Here is an 8,608-nt window from a genome sequence, read left to right on the forward strand (position 1 = left end):
ACCCTATATTGTCTATATGTACAGCACCATGGAATTAATGGCGCTATATAAATAAATAATAATAATAATAACATTGATCCAAGTCTGGTTGAATGGAACTACATCAGGTTCTCCTATTGCAGCCGCCTTAAGAGTGTCAGAAACTTAATGGTGGTCAAGGAAGGGGACCTGGCTCTTGCCGCCTTTCCTGAGTACTGCAGCCCTTGAATCAGCTGATCGATGGGGGTGCTGGTACTCAGATTCCCCCTGATCTTAAATAGATGGCCTACCCTAAAAACATTCTATTTATATCAAAGTCTCAGAAAACCCCTTAACCTCCTTCCTGCTCTATGACACATATATCTGTATCACAGTACCATCAACCAAAAAAAATTACATAGTTGTGGATCTCAGAAAATACAGATGAACCAATTTTTCTTTTTACCAAATTCAGATTTATTTATTTTTTTAAATTTCAATAGTAATAAAAACCTTGAGTATAAGTGATTGTACTTACCTGGATTATCCAGTTGTCAGGTCAAATTTACTGCACCATGAACACCACAATAATGCAACGACAACAATAAAATGAGTGAATTGCATTTTTGTCATAATTTTTCCCAATCTTTTCAGTACAGTATATAAAATGAATCATGTCAAAAATACAACTTGCCCAGCAAAAAACCCCCAAATGCCTTGATTTATTTTACTGCTCTATTTGGTCATGTGTTTTCCATTCTGTTTTGTGGTGCATGGTTATGCTTTACTTATGTATTTAGGTCTTATCAAGACTGACGGCATTTTTCTGAAGCACTTTCGCCATGGAAAACTTGACAGCTCAATTTGTGACTTAGGCTGCTTTCACACATCAGGTTTTTGGTTTCAGGCTAAATCCGGCAAATTTGCTAAAAAACGGATCCGGCGTAAATTGTGAAAAACTGATGCACCGGATCCATTTGAAAACGTCACTTCAGGCTTTTTCGCCGGACACAAAAAGGTTGCAGGAGGCGTTTTTTGTGTCCGGCAAAAAAGCCTGAAGGGACGGATCCAGCACAAAACGGATGAAACGCATGTCCTTCAGGCACAATCCGGCGCTAATACAACTCTATGGGAAAAAAACTGATCCGGCATAAGAAAAAGACGGATCCGGATTGTGCCTGAAACTGCCGGATTGTGCCTGAAAGAAAAAACCTGATGTGTGAAAGCAGCCTTAAAGACGCATTAGGTGATGTGCACATGGAGGTTTTTTTTTACGCAGTAAAAAACGACGCGTTTACTAGTGGAAACTACCTAAGGAAAAGTTCCTTCTCTGAGATTTTGGATTGCTGAAGCATTTTTGGAGAGTTTTTCAAGCGTCCTTGCAGCATTTATTTTTCTGGAAGCGTTTTTATCTAGCAGCCTTTTGACAAGACAGTGGCTAGTTTGGACCGTTTTCGATCAAGAGCCACCTCAAGGAATTGACATACACTTTGTTTTCTTGCTCCGGGCGTTTTTCAAAATTCTCCATCTTTGGGCAGCGTCCTCTTAGAAAGCCACCTGCTCTCTATGCTTCACAGTATGGAGTAAAACATGGCAGTGGCTGAGATGCCTCTAGAGCATTGGCAAAACCACCACCAAAATTGCTGGCAAAACAGCTTCAGGGAAATGACGGATGGTGGCTTCCTGAAATGTGTCTGGGAAAAGTCGGCAGCTGTGCCCGTGTCTAAAAGATGTTGTTTGAACAAAGTCTTTTTAGCTATTTTTCAGCTATTTTTCTGGAGCAGATGTGCTCAAAAAACTCAATGTGCGCATCCTCAAAGGGATAATGTCCATTCTAGTCTTCGGAATTGGACTCCATGCTTTGTGTGTAATTATCAGCTGCTATAGAGAATAGACCTTGGCCCTTCTTTTTGTACAATATGCCCTTATTTCATTTAATATAAACCAGCCGAACACCCGGGTTCCTGGAGAATTTGCAGTCAGTCTCGAAGTTCCAGGTCTTGACAAGCTGAATCAAATTTCCTTCTGTTTACGTGATATATCCCCCTCCCCACGGCGTGTGCGTGAGTCTGAATATTTGTCGATGTGATTTAATATTTCAGAAATATCTGGGAGCCCAAGTTTTAAAAAATTGCTAGAAAGAAAGATTATAAAGATGAATGTTCTCCCTAAGAGGTTTTTCTTGGTGGTGCCACTTAATTTAACATCTTAATGGTGGCATGTGTCCTTATCACTGCGCCCGGCAGTGAACCCGCGGGAACAATCGTCTGTCTAATGTTTATGTTCCACTAGGCCCGTGGTTGGAAAGCCCGGTGTTAGGCCGAGGTGCTCAGGACTTTGTAGGAGCTGAACTTTGTCACATTATTAAACTGTCAGCATTGAGCGCTGGTTATTAAGATTCTTGGTGGGAATTCTGCCCATATGGTTTGCGTTCTCTGCTGGGATTATATCAACACTATTCGTATGTAAAGGCTGCCTGAGAGAAATCGACTTGAAGAAATAGGCATCTGTGAGCGGGACACAGAAAAACGTCTGTTTACGTACGGCCCACCAAATATGTCTCGACAGACCGTGATTTCCCAAGCGTTCCTGCCAGTTCAGTTCAGTCTAGGTGCAAAGTCCAAAAAAATGGCAGCTGGAAATGGATAGCCTTACATGTAAAAGTGACACATTTGTCGCAATCCCTCGGAAAGGAGTTGGCCTGTAAGGTTTTACTGAAAAACCTGAATTTACTGGAGAATATGAGTATTATGGCATGTCCTCTACTACTTTTTGATTTTTCTCAGTAGGTGAAATTTGCCCTTGAAGAGAATGTACTCATGGCTTCTTATAAATGCCGGTGAACCAGGTAAATTTTGCCAGAGGATCATGTTTCAAGAAAATGAAGTTTTTTTTCTGAAGTGTCTTTTTGTTACGTCTTTCTTTTTAAATTGTACATATAAGATAGTGAAAAATCGAGAACATCACTTTTATTAGAGTTGTGTTAAAAACTGTGAAAAACTAAAATCGTAGCAATAGATATCCAGACGTTGGGCCTACACGTTTTGACTGATGATTAAGAGCACATTTTCGAAAAGCTTAGACCCGATGACGTCTGGGCACCTACTGCTGTGATATCATTTTTTTTCCTAAATTTTAACACGTTTCTAAATAAATGTGAAGTTTCAGATTTTTCTTCTTGATATAGCTGGCTGTTGGAGGAACATTTTCTCCTGCACATTTAACCCAGGAAGCGACCTGTAGCTATCTGTGCACCGCAGCCTATATGGCATTCCTCCTACACTGGTGAGCTGATTATTTTCCTTTTCCCCTTCTTTTTCCTTATATTATTTTGATAAGATAGTAAGCAGCTTCCAAAGGAAGCCGTCGGAATAATGGATACTTCTTTTGGCTGCTTCACGCTTTCAAAGCCTAAAAGAAGCTCAAAAAGACAGAACATGTGCACAGCAATGTCGTTTTGACATTGCAGGGCATATGATAATTTTTTTTTTACCATTGATTAAGCACTTTTTCAGGCGGGTTCCTGAGCAGACTTGCTTGCACATACCCTATGGTATGTTCTCACTGAGATTTTGGAGTAAGTTCTGTGTACACAGAGTTTTCCACAGAGTTTTGAATTAGAAACAAAGTGGAAACTACAGATCCTCCTCAAAAACTCAACACTCTTTCAAAACTTGGAGTTTAGACTCAGTGGCTATTTGCATATGGAGTGTTTTTGAGTTTTTTTTAAAGACGAAACTGAGCAGAACCTCCAAGTTTTTGAGGAATTTAGCATTTTTGAAAAGTTTCCTCTCAGCTCCAAAATACTGATCTTGAAATACTATGTGTTCATGTGACAATGGTGGAAGCTTATGGATTGCTTCCAGACCCTCAAGGGTTAATTGTGTTTATCTACTTATATGTGGTACTGGTAGAATACCCCATGGGGCTGCACTTAGTTGGGGCAGGGTTAACTGTAGGCATCAACCCAGATGGGAGGGGAAAACTGAGTGTTAGAGACAGAGGCAGGAAGTGACAAGTCATTTAATGAGAAAGGCAGGAGTGCATATGCAGCAGGAATAGTGGGCTGCTAAGGACAACGTGAGCTCAATATTCGGGACAGCATATTGATGTAAATACCTTCCGTGTGACCGTCTACTGTCCAAGGCAAACCTCGAGATAGACTTTGGGGGCCAGGGGCACTCTCCGCTTACGGAGATAGATAGAAAGATGGACTCAGACTACATGGGGCGGAAGGTATCACAATCCAGAAATACTGCTAGACATGAGGAAGATCCCCAAGAGCTAGGAAAGCCAGAAAGGGGAATATACCACCTATCCCGAGAACCAGGGCTAATGATGTATCCGGTACCTGTGGGAAAGATGACAACCCATTGGGCCTTATCCTTCAAACCTGCTTGTAAATAATGTACAGACTGCCATTCTCTCAGTAAAAGTTTGGTTTTTATGAACCATGTGTCTCCAGGACAGTTTGCTGCCCTTCTTCCAGAAGGACTCCTGGACCCAGAAGAGGCCTGTTGGTCACAAGTAAGTGGGAAGCACCACATACACAGCAGCACACCAGGACTGAGACATCCTTTGTCTGTAGGATGCCAGAGCAAGTGTGGACAAGAGTCGCCCACGAATACCTCGCTTGGGCATCTTACAAGCACATAGCCTTTTGCCCCTCCAAAAACATAGCAAAAATACTTAATGTGCACATACCCTCAAGGTATGTTCACAGAGTTTTTTTTCAGGAGTTTTAGGGCAGAGCTCTCCATCTCTCCAAGCAACTCATTCTGCTCCAAAATCTAATAAAACATTTTGTTTTTGCTGATTTTTTATAGGACAGTGACTGTTTTGGAGCATATTCCATCAGGAGTGCCATTAAAGAAATGATATGAGCTTTCTATTCTCCCAGTAGGCATTTTTTCAAAACCAGAAAAATAACTCTCAAAATATGGAACCTATGACCAGCAAATGGTTTTTCAATAGAAACATATAGCAAAAGACTTTCAAGCTTTTTGGAGCAATTTTTCAGGCGTCTTTTGGAGTCGACCCGCTCCAATGGACCCTTCAAGTAACTCCATGTGCACATACCCTAAAATGGCTATTTATAAATTGGAAATTAGTGCCTGGCTGTTTCCGTAGCTCATAGAAGAGATGTTCAGTGTCTCAAACACATGCAACCACCCCTCCATTCACTCCATTCAGGGCCGGCTCCAGGTTTATACGGGCCATTGGGCAACAGAGTCCAAGTTTTGATTTTTCCTCCTGATTGCCACCCTGGAATCACAGGGATGTTGGGATGGTCCAATAAGCATTTCAATTTCCAATCTCTTGTATGCTGCTGACAATTGTGACAGCAGTATTTGAGCGGTCTAACTGCTGCACTCGGACCTAGCTCCGATAGTAGCAGTCATACTCGGGCGCTGCCAGTCTGCAGACCCGCCATACATCTGGGGCAAATGTCACTATAAATGTGGGCCGAGTAGGTCCCCCAGTGGACCCGAGAACTTGCCTGGGTTCAGGTGCTGACACCAGGTAGAACAGGCAGTTTCATGATAGGTGCAGATCCCAAAACCACATTTATCAAACATTTACTTTTTATCAAACATTTACATCACATCTTATGGAGTTATGAATGTCCCATTTACTCCTCTGTAGGCTGTATCCACTTTTGCCGTACAGGCATATGTGAGACCACCCCTCCATTCATTCTTTGCCAAAGGTCTGTTGGACAAGGGACTGGAGTTTTCACAAAAGTTGCATATTTCACACATTTATGCCACGCCATGCGGAAATTTAAAGAAGATCTGTCACCAAGTCAAAAGTGTCCAGTTTTGGCTCTTGGTTTATTCCTGCTGCTCCCCTGAATAATCCATCCATAATGATATGCAGTTTGTCAGGGCACACAAAATCAATTTTTCATCAAATTTTACCTAAAATTCAGATTCTAGATAATCCAAATGTTTTGGGATTCACTTTGTGTAATACTAGTAAAGTACAATTTTTAAGGAATCTGAAGACCAGGAATGGGCTTAGAAAAGCATAGCCCTCTCTCTGGCCCTCCCCATACCTGTCCATCCATCGCTCTGGTCCTATGATCTCTCCTGTTCTCCTTTCTGGCTACCATTTTCCTTCGGGTCTTTAGGTGGCCAGCACCAGTAACTAGACGTCACACAGTGAGGTAAGGCACAATGAACGTATGTGGATTCTAGTCACTGGTGGTGCCTGCCTCAAGACCTAGAAGAAGAGCCAAAAGAAGGCCCATAGGATGTTATGCACAGGAATAGCAACTCGCATTGGACCAGCAAAAGCACAGTCACAGACAAACTTTGTACAAGCCACTTTATATAGCCATCCGTAATCCAATGGTAAAAATCAGGTGATGCATTCCTCCCAACGTCCCATGTTTCCCGGGCAGCTAAACTAGTGGAAAGTATGGCAACCTGTGTTCCCACATCACTCCACCCACAGTGCGGACAGGCTAGTGGAGCTGTCTGGAAAATGAAGGAGGATGACTGCATCCATGGCAGATACTCCTAACAGAAGACCGAGAAGAACACCCTGAAGAAGAGCCAGAAGAAGACCCTGAAGAAGAGCCAAAAGAAGACCTTGAAGAAGAGCCAGAAGAAGTCCCAGAAGAAGACCAAGAAGAGAAAAGATCGGAAGGTCATGAGGTGACAAGAAATGGATGGGGAGGGCAGATGAGAGGGGCGTAAAAAGGAATATTGTTTTTTTTACCTCTGGATTGAGTGAATCTGCCTTTTTAATGTAACTTTGCCTGGTTAGACTCCCTATAAGTTTTATCATTCTGCTTCCAATATTCTTTGCATGAACTGACTCTACCAATTTCTCTTGCCGTCTGCCGATGTTGACTCTCTAGTGAAATTATCATAATAAACGGCGGTCTGGCGGCGGGACAATAGCATAGATAATTGGCTGTGATAATCTGGCAGGACATATAAGAAGATCCCAGTCAGAGCGGTTTTATTCGGCTTGAGGAATATATTTTTCTTGTGTTTGCTTTATAAACTCAATTCTTTCTTAACAAGGCTTCCTTCACCAAGGCTTATTTATTCTTATTGTGAATTACGCCCAGAACTTTGCTGCCAAAACATCCCCTTTTTTTTTCCAGACCTATCACTCTCAGTTACAGTCATCATTCGAATTGCGAGAGGCCCAAGGAAATTGCTTACGACAGTTAAAAACAGCCCACGTATTAAAATGAAGGTCACCTACGCAACAGAATGTAAAGAAGATGTAGGGAGCATTTACTCAGCGCACCGGGCAACGCAATAAAATTAATTGGAGGAAATTCCTGATGATAGAACCGGGGGAAGATGAGGTTATGGGAATCACGTGTGTGCTCAGCTTTCTCCGATACATTTCAGGCATTGTGCAAATTACAAAGAAATCACTGGGGAACTCGGGAAGCAAAGAAGTCATCAATATGGAGATAAAATCTGCTTTTCTCGGAATAGAAGGCTCCTGAATAAAGGCAATAAGACTGTGTAGTGTCCAGACTACACCTCCACACTGCTGTTATAGGGGGCTCCAGACTACACCTCCAGACTGCTGTTATAGGGGGCTCCAGACTACACCTCCACACTGCTGTTATAGGGGGCTCCAGACTACACCTCCACACTGCTGTTATAGGGGGCTCCAGACTACACACCCACACTGCTGTTATAGGGGGCTCCAGACTACACATCCACACTGCTGTTATAGGGGGCTCCAGACTACACCTCCACACTGCTGTTATAGGGGGCTCCAGACTACACATCCACACTGCTGTTATAGGGGGCTCCAGACTACACATCCAGACTGCTGTTATAGGGGGCTCCAGACTACACCTCCACACTGCTGTTATAGGGGGCTCCAGACTACACACCCACACTGCTGTTATAGGGGGCTCCAGACTACACATCCACACTGCTGTTATAGGGGGCTCCAGACTACACCTCCACACTGCTGTTATAGGGGGCTCCAGACTACACACCCACACTGCTGTTATAGGGGGCTCCAGACTACACATCCAGACTGCTGTTATAGGGGGCTCCAGACTACACACCCACACTGCTGTTATAGGGGGCTCCAGACTACACATCCACACTGCTGTTATAGGGGGCTCCAGACTACACCTCCACACTGCTGTTATAGGGGGCTCCAGACTACACATCCACACTGCTGTTATAGGGGGCTCCAGACTACACATCCAGACTGCTGTTATAGGGGGCTCCAGACTACACATCCAGACTGCTGTTATAGGGGGCTCCAGACTACACCTCCACACTGCTGTTATAGGGGGCTCCAGACTACACACCCACACTGCTGTTATAGGGGGCTCCAGACTACACCTCCACACTGCTGTTATAGGGGGCTCCAGACTACACACCCACACTGCTGTTATAGGGGGCTCCAGACTACACATCCACACTGCTGTTATAGGGGGCTCCAGACTACACCTCCACACTGCTGTTATAGGGGGCTCCAGACTACACACCCACACTGCTGTTATAGGGGGCTCCAGACTACACATCCAGACTGCTGTTATAGGGGGCTCCAGACTACACACCCACACTGCTGTTATAGGGGGCTCCAGACTACACATCCACACTGCTGTTATAGGGGGCTCCAGACTACACATCCACACTGCTGTTATAGG

Source organism: Ranitomeya imitator, chromosome 5 (assembly GCF_032444005.1).
Source record: "Ranitomeya imitator isolate aRanImi1 chromosome 5, aRanImi1.pri, whole genome shotgun sequence".
Taxonomy (NCBI): Eukaryota; Metazoa; Chordata; class Amphibia; order Anura; family Dendrobatidae; genus Ranitomeya; species Ranitomeya imitator.